This window comes from Artibeus jamaicensis, unplaced genomic scaffold (genome assembly GCF_021234435.1).
Source record: "Artibeus jamaicensis isolate MK-2021 breed Jamaican fruit bat unplaced genomic scaffold, CSHL_Jam_final contig_463, whole genome shotgun sequence".
In the NCBI taxonomy this organism is placed as follows: Eukaryota; Metazoa; Chordata; class Mammalia; order Chiroptera; family Phyllostomidae; genus Artibeus; species Artibeus jamaicensis.
The window spans coordinates 595,800-615,241 of record NW_026521841.1 but is presented as its reverse complement, the minus strand read 5'-3'; the positions used below and the strand labels follow the sequence as shown (position 1 = coordinate 615,241).

General features: G+C 40.5%; 1 protein-coding gene across 14 annotated transcripts in view; it reads right to left on the bottom strand.

Annotated features, from left to right (window-relative positions):
* CLASP1 (cytoplasmic linker associated protein 1) overlaps window positions 1–19,442 on the bottom strand; it is a 284,449-nt gene that overhangs the window by 224,045 nt on the left and 40,962 nt on the right. The gene's annotated exons all lie outside the window — the stretch shown is intronic.

Genomic DNA, 19,442 nt, shown 5'->3' with positions numbered 1-19,442 from the left:
AGGAAACAACTTTCAACAAATGAAAAGTCTCCTATCAGAAACCAACAGTACACCATACTGAAAACCCTTGCAGCATTCCATCAGTCGGGAATAAGATGGGGATACAGGATATTCTGATTACCATTCTGACGTGCCTTAGCCATACAATAAAAATAGAGAAAAAATAGATGATGTAACTAAACAATAAGCCATCATTATTTTCCACTAATAATTGCAAATTACTAAGAAAATCCAAAAGAATCACCTGAAAATTAGAACTGACAAGAGAACAAGTGGTCAAATTTTATACAAATATAGAAAATTGTACACCTTTTCATTATCTCAATCAGAACCAAGAATGGTTTAATGGAGAAAAAATCAAATTCACAAATCCAGCAAAAATAAATAAACAATAATTAGGATTGAACATTAAGACTTGCATGAAGGTAACTATAAAAACTGTACTCATGGTAACTTCCAGCCAAGATGGAGGCATAGGTAGACACATTGTGCCTCTTCCCACAACCAAAATAAGGACAACAACAATTTAGAAACAAAATAACAACCAGTACTGACACGAAAATTGAACTATATGGAGGTCTGACAACCAAGGAGTTAAAATAGACACAATCATCCAGACAGGTAGGAGGAGCAGAGTCGGGCAGCCCAGAGGAGAGGAGTCACAGGAAAAAAGGCAGTGGCACCGGGCACACAAGTTGGCAATGGGTAGACCCTGGGCGAGCAGGAGGCAGCGGACAGACCCCAGGCAAGGGGTGCCAATGAGCAGACCCAGTGATGGGGCAATTGTGAAGCCTGGCACGGCACACAAGGCAGCTGGCTAACTGGGCAGTCCCACATTTGAACGCACATAAACCTGGAGAAACTGGAGAGCAAGACACACAGCTCAACCCAGGGCTCCATCATAAGGAAATAAAGTCTCAAAACACCAAATGAAAACACCTGTGGGGGTTGAGGTGCTGAGAGAAACTCCCGAGTTTGTTGGAGAGACCCACAAGGTCCTAGAATGTACACAAGCCCACTCACACAGAAATCAGCACCAGAAGGGCCCACTTTGCTTGGGGGAAGTGGCAGAAGTGACTGAAATCCGACAGAGAAGAGAGCAGAGCAAGTGCCATTGTTCCCTCTCTGACTCCACCCCCACATACAGCATCACAGCACAGCAACTAGGTTGCTCTGCCCTGAATGCCTGAGGCTCCGCCCCTCAAGTGACTGAAATCCGACAGAGAAGAGAGCAGAGCAAGTGCCATTGTTCCCTCTCTGACTCCACCCCCACATACAGCATCACAGCACAGCAACTAGGTTGCTCTGCCCTGAATGCCTGAGGCTCCGCCCCTCATTCGTAACAGGCACAACAACAACAACAAAAAACAAATGGCCCAAATGAAAGAACAGGTCAAAGCTCCAGAGCAAATACAACTAAGTGACCAAGAGATAGCTAACCTATCAGATGCACAGTTCAAAACAGTGGTTGGTGATCAGGATGCTCACAGGTGGTTGAATATGGTCGCAAATTAGATGAAAAAATGAAAGCTACACTAAGTGAAATGAAGGAAAATGCACAGAGAACCAATAATGATGGAAAGAAAACTGGGACTCAAATCAATAGAGTGGATGAGAAGGAAAAAAGAAACAACCAAACAGAAAAGAAGGAAGAAGCAAACTCTCAAAAAAATGAGGAGAGGCTTAGGAACCTCCAGGACATCTTTAAATGTTCCAACACCCAAATTATAGGGGTACCAGAAGGGGAAGAGGAAGAGCAACAAGTGGAAAACTTATTTGAACCAATAACAAAGCAGAACTTCCCCAATCTGGCAAAGGAAATAGACTTCCAGGAAGTCCAGGAAGCTCAGAGAGTCCCAAAGAAGTTGGACCGAAGGAGGAACACACCAAGGCACATCATCATTACATTAGCCAAGATGAAAGATAAGGAGAGAAGCTTACAAGCAGCAAGAGAAAAAGAGACAGTTACCTACAAAAGAGTTCCCATCAGACTGTCAGCTGATTTCTCCCAAGAAACCTTGTAGGCAAGAAGAGGCTGGAAAGAAGTATTCCAAGTCATGAAAGGCAAGGACCTACATCCAAGATTACTTTATCCGGCAAAGCTATCGTTTAGAATGGGAGAGCAGATAAAGTCAAGTTAAAGGAGTTCATCACCACCAAGCCCTTATTATAGGAAATGTTATAGGGACTTCTCTAAGAAAAAGAAGAAAAAAAAACATGTAAAGTAAAATGACAGCAAACTCACAATTATTAACAAACACACCCAAAACAAAAACAAACTAAGCAAACAACTATAACAGGAACAGAACCACAGAAAACATGGAGGGTTAGCAACTGGGGAGTGGGAGGAGGAGAGAGGGGGAAAAGGTATAGAGAGTAAGTAGCATAGATGGTAGGTAGAAAATAGACAGGGAGGAAGTCAAGAATAGTATGGAAAATGTAGAAGCTAAAGAACTTATGACACATGGACATGAGCTAAAGGGGGGGAATGTGGGTGGGCAGTGTGCAGGGTGGAGGGGAATGAAGTGGGGAAAATGGGACAACTGTAATAGCATAATCAATAAAATATATTTTTAAAAATTTTACTAACCCTGGCTGGTGTAGCTCAGTGGGTTGAGCACAGGTCTTTGAACCAGAGGATCCTGGTTCAATTCCCAGTCAGAACACATGCCTGGGTTGCAAGCCAGTTCCCTGCAGGCCATACCCCAGCAGGGGATGCACTAGAGGCAACCATACATTGATGTTTCTCTCCCCCTCTCCTTTCCCTCTAAAGATAAATAAATAAATATTTAAAAAAAAATTTTACTAATGGTCATAAAGAATGCACAAATAAAAGAAATGTCACATTCCTATAACGGAGGAAGGTAGGAGTAAAAACAGGTAAAAAGGAAACAAACTGGGCAAAAAATATCAGTTAAATGTATAGCGAAGAATTATATACATAATATTTTTAAAATCTACATGAAATTAAAAGTAAATTTTGTTAAATGGGCAAAAAATACCTAACAGACAACTTATTCTATAACACATCAATAAAAGTTAAAAGTTGCTCAATCCCATTTATACCCAAGGAATTGCAAATCAAGATAATGATACACCATTTATAACCTATCAGATTGAGATAGATTACATCAAAGATATCCTTTAAAATAGGAATTTTAAAAGAGTCATAATCCCTTATGTTTCTGAAGAGATCCGAAAAATAGACATGAGCTCATTGCAAGCTTGGAGAACTGTAAATGATAACAGCATTTTGGCACGTAATTTGCTATCTACCAAATTTTTAATATGTAGAAACTTTGACCCAGCAAGTTCATCTCCAGTACTCTATTTCAGAAACACTAACACAAATATGCAAAATAGTACAGTGTACAAACAACAATGGTTACTAGAGCATTATTTTGTAAAAGGAAAACATTAAAAAGAATTCTAAAAATCCATCAATAGGTAATTGGGTAAATTAGTTATATACTGATCTATGCCATTTGCATAACTAATAATAATGAATACACAAGCAATAAACAATCAAAAATATAATTAACAACTCCATTTACAGTAACACCAAAAAAAAGCAATGCTTATGAGTAAATTTAACATAAAAGAAGTGCAAATCTTGTACATCAAAAACTACACAATACTGTTGAAAGAAAACCTAAAAAGACACTGTTAATAAAACAGCACTTAATATTGTTAAGATGGTATTACTCCCTAAATTGATCATTTGCTATCAAAATTCCAGCTGCTTTTCTGCAGAAAGTTGAAAAAACTTTTGATGTAAACAACCAAAAAAAATACAGGAAGCTGCAGAAGAGTATGTATAGTTTGACTTTTTTTTTTTTTTCCAAAATCTTACATGCAGTATTTGTGTGCAGGTGTTTCTGTATTATGGTGAAACAGGCCTTTATCCTTATCCTTCATACATGTCTTTATTATGGTATTTTCACAAGCACATGGATTTGGTTGGCCAAAAAGTTTGTTTGTTTTTTCCATACAATAAAAGACACATTTTTTCATTTTCACCAATAACTTTATTGATTTGGATAATTTGAGTATGTCAGCTACCTCCCTCATGGTAGAACACTGATTGTCGCCAATTAATGTCTTGATTTGATCACTATCAACTTCAACCGGTCTACCTGACCATGGAGCACTGACCAGTGAGAAATCTCCTGCACAAAACTTCGCAAACCACTTTTGACACATTCCATCAGTCATAGCACCTTCTCAATACACTGCAATTTTTTTTCATTTCAGTTGCATTTTTACCTTTCTTGAAATAATAAAGCAAAATATGCTGAAAATGTTGTGTATTTTCTTCCACCTTTAATATTAAAATGGCTACACAAAAATTCACCAATTTTGGTAAGATTTTTAAATGCACGCTGATATGACAGCTGTCACAATACAATCTAACATTGTTTCTAATGAAGTTCAAGACAAGTAAGTGCTACAAGAGCCATTTTAAGGAAGAAACAAAGGAACTTTCTGGCCAACTCAACAGTTCTGTAGTTTAAGAAAGTCACAATAAAAATTGTTTCATATTGTAAATTTTTAACAAATTAAAATTCCATGCGAGGCCTCCTGATGAGAAGGAATGGAAGCTAGATGATGGAAGCATCTGGATTCATCATAACAGTATCTCCTTTTGCACAGGTTTGAAAATTTTCATAATACAAAGTTAAAGAAAAAGAGAGGTGCCTACATCTTTGACCTTTAGGATCCATCTCCCCTAATTACTTAGGAATCAGGGTTAAGGCTCATGACAAATGTTCTGGGCAAAAGAGTCCCTCACTGCACAACCTACCCAAAGGCTGCCTTTCCCTGACCCTAACCACCACAGTGACTAACAAGAGTGTCTTGCAGACACTGATCTTGTACAACTCCTGTCAAAGAGAAAACTCCAAGACAAAAATAAAACAATAAGACAGGATAGAATTCAAGATTTCCTTTGTATTAGGGCGTAACGTCAGACAAGGCGTTCTTATGTTTTGTGGTTTCTCTCAGGATGAAACGGTTTTCCTCTGACAGTGGTACTAATTTGTTCCTCTCAGTTACAGAATAAAATGGATTTCTTTACTATAGATCCTAATGAAAGAACCTGAGGTGCCTACTGCCTTCTCTTCTCCCTTAGGGCAAAGCCCTTTGCTGGACACCTCACAGGAACTAGAACAGGTAGTCTCCCTGCAGTCTGACCAAAAATGCCTGCTATTCTGTGCTGAATAAATGTCTGCTGAAGGAGAAGAGCTCTACCAGGACTAGGGGAATACTAACTTGCATGGAACATTCTATAAATTTGGTTCTCCCAACTTCATCTCTGATCTCTTTTTTTGTATTCTGCCTTTCACTGACTTATCTAGTCATCCAGCAATAAACAAACAACTCCAAAGCCATGTCAAGCTACAACATAACAGAGCTGCTCCAGCACAACACCATTGGAATCCTTTTTCTCCCTCCATAAAAAATAATAATAATAAACTGTATAGATTATTAAACAACTTTTCTAAAACTTTCAGATAGATATAATTGTGGAAGCTTTTCAGGTTTGGAACTATCCCTCCCAAACTCTTCAATTATTTACTAGCAGGATCAAATACAATAGGCAGGTTTCACTTAAGCTGGGCTGGGCTTTTTGACTTCTGGGTTTTTGCTGTTGTTCAGGTTTTTAAGTCCTCTCTTTCAATGATGTGGGCTGTGTACAGGGAATCCTCTCCTCCCTTTATTGGATTGTTCTTTTAGTACCTGGAAAGGGAGCCACCAGTCTCTTCTAAGTTTCAGTTCCTTCACTTGTAAAATGAGTATCTGATGACTTGTTAGAAGTGCCCACATCATAATAAAAAAAGAGATAGGTGAAAGCAATGTGATTTTATCAAAGTGAGCAAGCAATGGTTTCAAAAGGGGGAAGGAAGAATCAGCAGAAATCTCACTTGTGGGTTGAGCCCCTCCTCTTCTATTCCAGAAGTTCATGCATCCTTTTAAACACAATTCACAGTAGCCTTGCCCCAAAATAAAAAATTTTAACATGCCCATACACTTAATGAGTTCCTTATGGAAAACAAGCCAACTTGTTCTCCCATAGAAGCTTAAAGACGGGATAGAAAAATCAAAATGAATTTTTCTGCTCTAATGTCTTCTAACTTTCAGCCTCTTGGAAAACAAAACAAAAAAAAGCCCTAGGAACTGGGAATAAATTATCAGCTCTCAGGAAACCAGTTTCTTCTGTACTACCTCCTGCATATATCTAATTCTAATTTCAAATTTAAAAAGCAGGTAGAATCACATTTAGGGAATATAAACAGAAAGGGCAAGGATGAAGATAAAAGTTCGCTATGGAATTACTTCAAAATTAGGAACTCACTGCCTGGTCAAGGGCAATGATGAAAAACAAAAGAAACAAGAAACCTAACATTCATTCATTCTTTCCTCTGGAAACACTGCATTAGGACCCACATTCTACTCTAGCTAAGATAATGTCACTTCATCTCTCTAGCCTAGAACTGAATATTCTCATATTATGACCCTACAGTGGTTTGATTTCTGTAATTAGGACTTCTCACTAACTCAAAACCACCAAAGATGAATTCTTGAAAGTTCTAAGCAAAAAAGGCGTCAGACATCATCCTGTCTTTGGTTTCCTCAGTGTTAACAACAGTCTTATCACCTGTATTTATACCCAAATCTGAGGGGCTCCAGAGCCCAATTCTTTCTATAGCCGTCTGTTCTCTTCCCAAGGGTGGAGAGAAGAAGAAATTAGAGCCCAAAGGCATGCTAATCCCGAGGACAGGAACCAAGCACACATTTTTAGCAACCTTTCTCCTGACAGTCCATCAAAATGACAGCACAGAAGTATAGAAGCTTATACTTAAAACAACCTAAAGAATTGTGGTGGGGAGACCTCAAGACCATCAACCAGTTAAAATTTTTTCCCAGACAGACTTCTAGAATAAAGGAGAAGCGCAACCCAGGATATGTTCCAAGGGGGGCTGCAACAGGATGAAAGTTCATCCACCTGAGTCCTAAATAAGTTCTGGGCTACTGTGGACAGCTAGGAGGCACGAAGGGATGGCAACACTGGGATAAGTAGAACACATGTAGACAAGGGTGCTCTTCAGCACCCAGTCCCACAGGGTGCTGAGGGATGAGTAGACATGCTGTGTAAATGGTGTGGAGGGCAGGGAGAAGCCACCTTCACACATTAGGCTTGATTCTGTGATAAATGTTTACATGTTTGCCTCTCAACTCTAGACTATGAGTAAGGTAACCACATATTTTAGTTTATTATCCACACTGGGAACCTTGAATACAAAAGGCTACTAATACCAGGATAACAGGTATAAACTGGGACTGGTCCAGGCAAAGTGGACCTATGGTCTCCCTAGGCATGAGTTCCCCAAAGTGGGAACTATCTTGACCCATTAACAAGACCAAGTAGCCTCTCAAGAAGTGTTGGCTGAACAACTGATTAAGACTATTTCCTTCAGTAATTCTAAATTTGCCAAAAGCAATCTGTGTGTTATTTCTGCCAGAGCCACCTTGTGGAAACTACAGGAAGCACCTTTGCACTGGGCGCAGCAGGTGTGTTTCTGTGAAAGGAGGCACACACACAAAAAAAGAAAGAAAGAAAAGCATAAATATCTCTATATAATCAAGATCAGAGCAAAATTAAATGACATAGAGACTAAAAGTGATACAGGGTGCAGCGAGGGGGGGGGCCCAAAAAAACAGATTTGGAATGGTGTCCAGAATTCAAAGTGTATAGAAATATTGGAGAGACATATTAAGATGTCCTCACCACCCCACCCCCCAGGGGGAAGGGATGAATGGAGCCAGGGCCATTGAGAGCTATTTTGCATAGCAACAGTTTTGGAGCTAACCTCTGGAGGAATGGTTATTTAACATATCTATAACCTTTAACAGGTTTCATAGATATGTTAAATAGCAGTGGCCAAGTTTGGAGCCAAGGAGAAGGGAGTGGCAGGGGACTCAAGATGGGAACTAAGGGCTGCTCTCCGGAGTGAGAAGGGCTTGGACTCAGGAGGTAATGAGGGGCTGCGCTCCTGAGTGAGAAGGCCTGTGTGAGAGCTTGAAAAAGACTGGCTCCGAGACATGAAGGGTCCCCGCTTGGCCAGATGAGGGAGAGCCACGCGGTTTCAGCAGAGTGAGGACCCCCTCTTGGTGAGGTGAAAGAGGGAGCCACGTGGTTTTGGCAGGGTGCGGACCCCCTCTTTCCCAGTTGAAAGGGAAAAACCACGCAGCTTTGCCAGAATGGAGATCCCTGCAGCCAGGTGAAGAAGACACCCACATGCTTTTGGTGGAGTGCAGACTCCTGCAACTTTGGTAGAAGAGGCCCACGCGGCTTTGGGGTGCCCCCTTTGGCCGCGGGGCCTGAAAAGCAACAGAGACTTTGACTGGAACTGGGTACAAAGGACTCTTGCCAGTGGACCATGAGAGGGTACCACAGTACTTTGGATTAACTGGAGATCCTGCACAGTGTCATAGCTGACGGTGCCAGCGGCCTGCAACACAGACGTGTGCTCTTTTCCTGATTTACGGTACCCGGAGTTGGGACAGTGGGAGAAGGGAACGCTGTGTGGGTGTAGGTGTACAACCTAAAGGACTTTAATACTTTTAGTGGAGGCTGTAGTCCTGAATAGCATTAAATAAACATTTTGTTTCCTTTTCACAAATCTCTGGCATTAAGAGATGTCTTTCCAATTGGCGGCGGACAGAAGGGCCCAGTAGATTTTAGTATTTTGTTTTCGGGAGGGACCCCTGTTGTATAGCAGTTTTGGGCATCCCTAGGTGGGCCAAATATTGTATTGCCCCTCCCTCGGACCTCCTCTTGTTGTTCGGTAACAAAAGCACAATTGTAAGGATCAATGAATCCAGGAATTGGTTCTCTGAAAAGATGAACAAAATCGACAAGCCTTTAAGCAAACGCATCCAAAAAAAAAAAAGAGAGAGGACCCAAATAAACACAATCAGAAATGAAAGAATGGAGACTACAACTGACACCACAGAAATACAAAGCATTGTAAGAAATTACTACGAAGACCGAATGCCAAAAAATTTGAAAACCTACATGAAATAAACAAATTTCTAGAAAAATATAATCTCCAAAACTGAATTAAGAAGCAGCAGAAAGCCTGACCAGACCAATAACAGCAGACGAAATTGAAGCAGTAATCAAAAAACTCCCAACACACAAAAGCCCTGGACCAGATGGTTTCACAGGAGAATTCTACAAAGCATTTAAGGAAGAACTAACCCCTATCCTTCACAGACTATTCCAAAAAATCCAAGAAGATAGAAGACTCCCAAACTCTTTCTATGAAGCCAGCATCGTCCTAATCCCCAAACCAGATAAAGACAATGAAGAAAGAAAACTTAGGGCCAATATCACTGATGAACACAAGACGCTAAGATCCTCAACAAAATATTGGCAAACTGCATCCAACAATACATTAAAAAGATCATACACATGCCTGGCTGGTGTAGCTCAGTGGACTGAGCACAGGCCTGTGAACCACACGATCGTGGTTCGATTCCCAGTCAGGGCACATGCCTGGGTTGCAAGCCAGTTCCCAGCAGGGGCCAGTTCCCAGCATGGGATGCACCAGAAGCAACCATACATTGATATTTCTCTCCTTCTCTCTTTCCCTTCCCTTCTAAAGATAAATAAAATTTATTAAAAAAAAAAAAAAAAAGATCATACACCATGACCAAGTGGGATTCATCTCAGGGATGCAGGGATGATTCAATATTCACAAATCAATAAACATAATACATCACATAAACAAAAGTAAAGACAAAAATCACATGATCATATCAACAGATGCAAAAAAAGCATTTCATAAGGTACAGCACCCATTTATAATAAAAACACTCAGCAAAGTGGGAATAGAGGGAGCATTCCTCAACATATTAAAGGCCATCTATGAGAGACCTACAGCCAACATTATATTCAATGGGCAAAAACTAAACTCTTTCCCACTAAAATCAAGAACAAGACAAGGCTGTCCACTTCCACCTCCTCTATTCAACAAAACATTGGACGTTTTAACCACAGCGATCAAACAAGAAAAGGAAATAAAAGGCATCCAAATCAGAAAGGAGGAAACAAATTGTCACTGTTTGCAGATGACATGATAGTGTACATGGAAAATCCTATAGACTCAGCCAATAAACTGCTTCACCTAATAAATGACTTTGACAAAACAGCAGATAGAAAGTCAATATCCAGAAATCAAAGGCATTTTTGTATACCAACAATGAAACAGCAGAAGCAGAAATCAGGGGGGAAATCCCATTTGATATAGCAAAAAGAAAAATAAAATACCTAGGAATAAACCTAATCAAGGAGGTAAAAGGCCTGTACTCAGAAAACTACACAAAAGTGAGGAAAGAAATCATGGAAGATACAAATGGAAACATATACCCTGTTCATGGATAAGAATTAACACCATCAAAATGTCCATACTACCTAAACCAATTTACAAATTCAATGCAATACCTATTAAACCTATTAAAGGACCAATAGCATATTTCACAGACATAGAACAAACATTTCAAAAATACATATGGAACCATAAACGACCCTGAATAGCTGCAGCAATTTTGAGAAAGAAGAACAAAGTAGAAGAAATCACAGTTCCTGATACCAAACTGTATTATAAGGCCACTGTAATCAAAACTGCCTGATATTGGCACAAAAACAGACAGATAGACCCATGGAACAGAACAGAGAGCCCAGAAATAAACCCAAGTCTCTATGGTCAATTAATTTTCAACAAAGGGGGCAGCAGCATAAAATGGAATAAAAATAGCCCCTTCAACAAATGGTGTTGGGAGAATTGGACAGCTACATGCAAAAAAAAAATGAAACTCGAGCATCAACTTACACCATACACCAAAATAAATTCAAGGTGGATAAAAGATTTAAATATAAGTCGTAACACCATGAAAGTCCTACAGGAGAACATAGGCAGAATAATCTCAGATATTTCACCCAGCAGCATTTTCACTGATATGTCCCCTAAAGCAAGGGACATAAAGGAAAGAATAAACAAATGGGATATCATCAAAATAAAAAGCTTCTCCATGGCTAAAGAAAACAGTATTAAAATTAAAAAAAAGAACCAACCATATGGGAAAACATACTTGTCAATGATACCACAGACAAGGGTTTAATCTCCAAAATATATAATGAACTCACATGACTCCACTCTAAGACAATTAAAAAAATGGGTAAAGGACTTGAACAGACACTTCTCCAAGGAGGATATACAGAGGGTCCAGAGACACATGAATAGATGCTCAGTATCAATAGCTATTAAAGAGCTGCAAATTAAAACCACAATGAGGTAACACCTCATACCGGTCAGAATGACCATCATACACAAAGCAAGAACAACAAGTGTTGGAGAGGTTGTGGAGAAAAGGGAACTCTAGTGCACTGTTGGTGGGATTGCAGACTGGTACAACCATTATGGAAAACAGTATGGAATTTAGAGGGAGGTAGGGAGGGCTGGGGAGTTGGCTAGGGTATGGGGGGGGGGGGTACTTTACTTGAACAATAATTAAAATAAATAAATAAATTTTTTAAAAAGTACCTCTATAGGATCTTCAGAATGAAACACCTACACCCATAGCCAACTAAAGCCACTTCTCCACTGAACCCGCTGTGGCCTTCTATGTGTACCCTTATCCTTGGCTGGGAAAGGCTGCACAGAGCCCTGGGGGGGGCTGGACAGCTGATACCCCACGCCCCAGCCGAGAGCCTTTTTCAGGAGGTCAGCCCCACCTCTGGCAATTCTGTGGCTTAGTAACTCCACACAAAGATCATCAGTCATGATGACATCAGTGCACTCTAGTCTAGAAGTTTATAGCAATACTGAGAGTCATAATACACAAAAAGAAGGGTAAAGATATTAAAATTTGTCCTAAGTTGTTTCTCTTGTGCGATCAGTTTGTTATACATAAGTAAAGTACAAGGAGCCCTGGGATCTGTTTCCCTCCAAGGTCCAACAGCAATCTATCTTTCTAGAAAGCAGGGTTCAGATGAAAGTACTGGGTTCTAAAGCCAGAGAACCCAGTTTCCAGAGAACCCAGTTTCAGAGGCCAACTCTACCACTTATCTTCCCTCTATAATGGTAGCTAACAAGATAATTGTGAGGATTGAGTGAAATAATTTGCCTAAAACAGCTCAGCACAGGCTCACTACATAGCACTATTCAATAAATATTCAATAAACATTAGCTATTTTCATTGTACCCAGCTACCTTTTCACTGAACAAATATTCGAATACTACTGTGGATCAGGCCTTCTTTCCAAGTGCCCGACGCAGTAAGCCAAAGTCTTGCCCTCCTGGGTGTTCTACAGGAATGGGGAAAGCAGTGCACCTCAGCCTCCTCCAGCAACATAACAGCTTTCCTCAGCCACCATTTCCATCATTTCTACTTGCCAAAATCCTGCCAAGATTTTAAAATCCAGCTCCCAGGGCCACCACATCCAGGAAGCAAGTCTCCTCCCACAGAAGGGAAGCTTGAACTTGAGCACTCCATTTGCACCTCTCTTAACTGGTGGTGAGTGGTAGCATAAAATACAAGGTCCTCATATGCAAATTACATCTACACTGTTATAATCTCATGTTTTCTCTCAACAAATGGTAAACCTTCTCAGAAAATTTGTAAAATGGGCAAATAAACCTCTAACCTAATTATCCTATTATTGTCAAGGAACCTAAAGAGAAATGAACATGGACTATAAAAAGGTACTAGGAAACAAAAAAAATAGAGCCCCATACACTGTGAACATGTCACTGATTTATCTTGGCTAAAAGTTACAATGTCTCGTTATGTGACTACCTTAGTGTTCTTAGGTAAGGTTGGTAAACTGGTAAAGTTTTAATAGACTGGTGAACTTCTGTGACTTGCACACTTTTTCACCAGTGAAACAAAACAGAGACAAGGAAGGCCTTCCTTTTCTTTGTATTAAATTTTCACTGAAAGCCACGAGGGAAAAAGACCCAGTACAGAACAAAAGGACATATCCAGAAGACTTCAAACTGATATGGAACACGATCTCAGGCTCGTGGCCAAATCATGAAGTCCAGCCTGACAGTTCAAGCACTGTCTCTGCCCAGCAGGGTCAAGAAGTCCCCAATTCCCTCCCTCGTGGAACCCTTGGGGCACTCATGACCAATGCACCAAAGTAAGTAACTTTCACAGCCTCCAGGACCTCAGAAATCTCAAACTGTCTTGATTGCAGATAAAGAACATGTTGTATTCTAGACAGGTAGAAGAACAAGTGACATTTTTTTTTAATAACCACAACACAACTTTAACAAAGACTGCCCCCAGCACTAAGCAAGTCATAAGCCTATAGCTGAAAGAAAGGCTGAGACTATGTGGTCTTTCCAGATATTTGAGGACTGATTCAAAATGTTTGAACATTCCACTCAGTTCATGGAAATTTCCTAAAATGTACTAGACATGTCTATTAGAGAGAATATTCTAGAATTTAGCCTTTCTTTGTGTCTCAGAGTCATCATTACATAGTCACTTGAGCTGAAGTCCAAGAGTTCCTTTCCATGGACCTACAGCCCTAGTGTGGACCCTGAGAAAAAAAAAGATACCTACTAAAAATGGCTCCTGGCGGCTAGCTGGGCTCAAAGCTTTAAAACAGAGACTTGCAGCCATTTCTACACTGGGGCCTCTCACACGAATTGCACTTCAGGGAGAAGTCTGTACTGAACTGCCTGCCTACATGTGTTTCTGCCATCTGAGACAGTCCTTATGAAGGGATTCTTGGAATCCTATTTCAACCAAAAGGACTAAGGCTTTTCCCCCTTTCAATCAGAGCTGTACAGCTCCAACCAACCAAAGTATCTCTATTCTAACCAATTACGGGAGTGCGTTTCCTGTCAATCAAACTATCGAATATCTGGAGACCTTATTTGCATAAGAACAGACCAATCCGGGACGAGGGGCAGGGACTTCTGTTTATATAAGCCAGCTCCCCACTGGCTCTAAAAGTACACTTTCCTTTTCCACCAAAACTGAAGACTGTTTTCCTGCCAGAGCAGAGTAAAGCGGACCTGCACAGTCCACAGCAGACTGGCACAAACAGCTGACCAGAGGAGAGCTGTCTAGCCAGAAAGGGTCCTGGCCCTAGAGCCACAGGCCCCATAGCTGCCTCACAACAGTGCTGTTGCTTTGCACTGAATAGTTTCCTTCTTCACCACACCCCAAACTGGGGATTCCGGTTCATGTTGAATTGGCACCAAACAACCACTGGTTGATACTAGCAGCAAACCAGAGGAAGCCTTCTGTAATTTGCAGGCATTTGACTGCTGTCTTCTACCTTTACCTGCTGCTAGACATTACAGAAGACAAACTCTTCCCCCAAGTTCTAGTTTGGCACAGTTTGGAGGGGAAGAGTGGATAAGGTGGCCTCAAGCTATCCTGAGCTGGTGTCATGTATCCTTTGCCAGAGTTCTAGAAGCTCTGTCTCAGGAAAGCAATGTACCTTCAAGAGACCTAACTGTTCAACCCCTCATGTTCACTTACTCAAAAAATATTTATTGAGTGTCCCAACCATTATTTGAAGCAATGGAGATTTTTAGCTGAACAAGACAAGGGCTATCCTATCAGGAAAGATTTAAGTGAGGGAAATTTTAGACAGGGATAAAGTAACTGGCTAAGGACAGACTGCTCAGCTACGGAGGGTCAGGGAAGGCTTCTGAAAACGTGAGATTTGAGCTGAGACCTGAATAATAAGATGTAGCTCACAACACAAAGAACTTGGAGAAAGTCAGCCAGCCCTTAGAAAGCAAGATCTGGAGACAGAAAGGCCAGAGAGGCTACAGCATTGTAAAAAGCAGCAGGAGGGGGAAGAATGCCAAGAAACCATAAGCACAAGGTCATTTACACAATAAGGCAGTTTTCTGTTTTATTCTAAGGCACTAGGAGGGCTAGGCTGAGAAGTGACAGAATCCAAGGTACAACTTTCAAAGATTATTCTGAATGCTGCATGCAGTGGAGGCCAATCTCATTTTTTAACCTGTGATGTCATAACAATTTTAAACTGATGTCATGAAAATACTGCACAGTAGTTAGGAGTGCAGACTCTGGACCTACACCTAGCCACTCACTAGCTATGTAACTTTGGACAAATTATTTCCTTTGCATACCTCATCTGTAAAAGGGAGATAAATCTGAATATCACAATGTTATTTTAGTTTCAGTTATAAGGGCAAAAGAAAAAAAAAAGGTATCCAAAAGTCTAAATGTCTCTAATTTTCTCTTGGCTAGGAAAGGTGTTCCCTCTCTAAATGAAAAATAGCTCTGTGGCTACAAATATCCACACTGAACATTTGAATATGGTAGACTCTCACATACCTGGTTGTTCAGTTTTTTAAGAACTGCAGATAGAATCTAATGAACTCTTCAAGATCCACGGTTCTTCCAATCTGCCAAATATCCAGTCCCAAAGCTACCTAGTTTTCAGTACAATCAAGAAACCCAGAGACTTCCGCCAAGATGGAGGCATAGGTGGATGTGCCGTGCCTTCTCACACAACCAAGTTTAGAGACAACTAAATATTAGCAATAGAAAACACAGCCAGAACACGGAAAATTGAACTTTTCGGAAGTCCGTTAACAACAAATTCTTCAGCCTGACCGGTAAGGGGCGAAACCAGCGGCTGGAGAAGCGGGATTGCACAGGAGGTCTCGGTCAGCCGGACTCAGGCGCGGAATCCAGACGCGCGGAATCCAGGCACAGGGTTGGACCTAGTGAGCGACCAGGCGAGTGACCTCGGGGGAGACAGTGGGGGAGCAGTGCTGCGTGCTGACTGTGGTCTCGCATTTGTGCGCGGGCAGACAGGTGAGGGAGTGGGCGGTTGGACTGGCCCGGAGGGTCCCCACGGCAAGCGGCAGTGGAGGGCGCCGCCATTTCCCTGCTCTGACCCCACCTCCACATACAGCGTCATAACCCAGCGACTCTGAGTGGCCCGGCCCAGGTGAACCACCTAAGACGCTAATCCTCACCCAGCTGTGAGAAACAGCAGAGAGTGCCACCATTTCCCCGCTCTGACCACGCCCCCACATACAGCGTCACAACCCAGCGACCTGGGAGTCCAAGGCACCGCTTCTCACACTTAAAGGGCCAGAACAGACCAAAAATGTCGCAAGAAGATTTCAAAGCCCCAGAGCCCACAGATCTAAGCAATGAAGAAATAGCAAAACTCTCAGGCGCACAGTTTAAAACACTGGTCATCAGGATCCTCACAGAACTGGTTGATTATACCGACAAATTAGACAAATATATGAAGGCGAAACTAATTGAAATGAATGGAATTGCACAGGACACCAATAGCAATGAAAAGGAAACTGGGACTCAAATCAATGGAGTGGACCAGAAGAAAGCAAATAATGGCCAAACAGAAAAGAGTGAAGAAGCAAGAATTCAAAGAAATGAGGAGAGTCTTAGGAACCTCCAGGACATCTTTAAACGCCCCAACATCCGAATTATAGGGGTACCAGAAGGGGGAAAGGAACAGCCACCAGTGGAAAACTTATTTGAACAAATAATAAAGGAGAATTTCCCCAATCTGGCAAAGGAAATAGACTTCCAAGAAATCCAGGAAGCTCAGAGAGTCCCAAAGAAGGTGGACCCAAAAGGAACACACCAAGGCACATCATAATTACATTAGCCAAAATTAAAATGAAGGAGAGAATCCTAGAAGCAGCAAGAGCTAAGGGGACAGTCACCTACAAAGGAGTCCCCAGCAGACTGTCAGCGGATTTCTCAAAAGAGACCTTACAGGCAAGAAGGGGCTGGAAAGAGGTATTCCAAGTCATGAAATCGAAAGACCTACAACCAAGATTGCTCTATCCAGCAAAACTTTCATTTAAAATGGAAGGACAGATAAGGTGCTTCTCAGTAAGATCAAATTCAAGGAGTTCATCATCACCAAGCCCTTATTATATGAAATGTTAAAGGGACTTACCGAAGAAAAAGAAGTTAAAGAAACATGAACAGTGAAAGGACAACAAACTCACAGTTATTAACAACCACACCTAAAACAAAAGCAAACTAAAAGGACAGCTAGATCAGGAGTGGAAACATAGAAATGAAGATCTCAAGGAGGGTTAGCAACAGGGGAGTGGGAGGAGGAGAAGGGGGCAGAAGGTACAGAAAATAAGTAGCATAGACAGTAGATAGAAAATAGATGCGGGGGGCAAGAATAGCATGGGAAATATAGAATCTAAAGGAATTGAGACACATGGTCATAAACTAAAGGGGAGGTAATGGTGGGGATGGGGGGGTAGGGTGGAGGGGAATGAAGGGGGGACTAGAACAACTGTAACAGCATAATCAATAAAAAAAATTTAAAAAAAATAGAAACCCAGCTTTCCCCTTCAAAGTGGGGTGGCATGAGAATGTATCCTTATTACTTTTACAATGTCAACACTACATTTTATATTTTTAGTTTTACTTCACTGAGACCCTATATAACATTCATGATTCCTCTACTTGGAATTTTCTGGGAACAAAATTTAAAATCAAATTCTTAAATTACTTACAAAGGTTAGGAAGGATGCCAAGGCATTCATCCAACCAGAAGTGATTTTCCAAATTTATTGGATAGGAAGGAAACAAGGACTATTCCTAGCTGATTTCTAGGTATCTTATCCTACTACCTACCCCTGCTCACTTTACCTTAATGAAAGATGAAAGTCACCTAACTATGGCATTTAGAAGCCCATTAGAATCCTCTTGCCTTACAGAAACCACTTCTACAAATTCATTCCACAACTAGTCCCTCTCATTAAACTAGACTGTATTAGGATGTAACTATAAGAGAGGAAATTGTCACGCTGATGTTCTTAAATGACAAGGCAGATTAAAAAAAAAAAAACAAAGAAAAAGAAAAAGCCTTTTCGAATAGAGAATACTTATTACACAGTTGCATGTAACTAAGTTTAATAAGCAGTTATTCTATGCTGGGTACAAGCAAAGCTTTCAGAGACAGAAAGATAAAATGTGGCCCTCACCTGTAACAGAACTAATAATATGGGCTGATATATGCAAAAGGCCACAACGTAAGGCAACACACAGTCTGGCAAAAGTGAAGTGTGGTCTAAGTGCTATGGGAACACTGGCCATTGAACAAGTACCCTCAACTGGAAAAAAAAAAAACAGCACAGACTTTACAGAAGCCACAGTATTTAAGCTAAACCTCCAACTATGTAAAGTTTTCAAAAACCAAGAAGTGGTTCATACAGAGGAAAGAGAACTGAGGTAGGAGGAAGGAAGGGGGATAACAAATCAGCATAGCTAGTGTGAAGGGAATGTTGTGGAAAGAGGCGAAGAATGACATGTTTGAGACAAATATATTGGAGAGCTTTGAAAATCATACTCAGTTGTTCAAGCTTTCTTCTGCAGGCAGCAAAGAACTCAAGACTCCTGAGCAGGGTGCACAAAACAAACATAGGCTTTAGAGACCTTACTCTACCTGGAGAAGAAAACCAATCAGAAAGCTACTTTGATGGGGAAAGGAAGAATAAACTGATGTCTTTTCCTACGTTAAAGAAAATGAAAAGTTTGAAAAGATACTTTAGATAAAATAATTGGTGACATATTCTTTCCTTTCTGTTATTTTCAAGTAGGCACATATTCACAAATATCACGGGGGGTGGGGAAGATGGATACTAAAAGAATTGTTTAAGAAAAGAATATTAAAACTTATTTACAATTGAATTATGTTTGTTGGGGGAGGAGGGCATTTGAGACACAGTAATTAAAAATTAACCCCAGATTTCTACAGATAGTGTCTGATTTTGTCTCAAACCCAAATAGGAACATAGAAGGAAAGGAAGCAATATTCTAGGTCCATCCACCAACTCCTTCCAATCAATTACAAGAGGAAAAGGAAAACCAAAGATGTTAAATCTAGTACAGATTCCACTAACCCAGAGCCTCACAGTGTGCATAAAAATACGGTTTTCTAGGCTAAGAACTAATATAAACAAAGGAACATGTACATAAAGCTGACAATGGGATATGGTTATCAGTTTTCAACATTTAAAGTCATTTTTAAAGTACTCTTGACATGCCAAATATATATACATATATATGTATATATATACATATATATGTATATATGTATATATATGTATATATACATATATATGTATATATACATATATATGTATATATATGGTAATAAATTAGTCCTCTATTTTTTATCATTCATCTGTTAAAGTTATTGTACTATATGCCCAAAATTATCATGGTCTATATTACTACAGCCACTAGAATTAAAAGGGAAAATACTGTATTTCTTCTACATCTGTAAATTAATTCTCTCACCCAATCACCACAAATCTGAAATGCTTAGAAAAACTTCAGATCAAAAGCCAATGGATGTACATAAA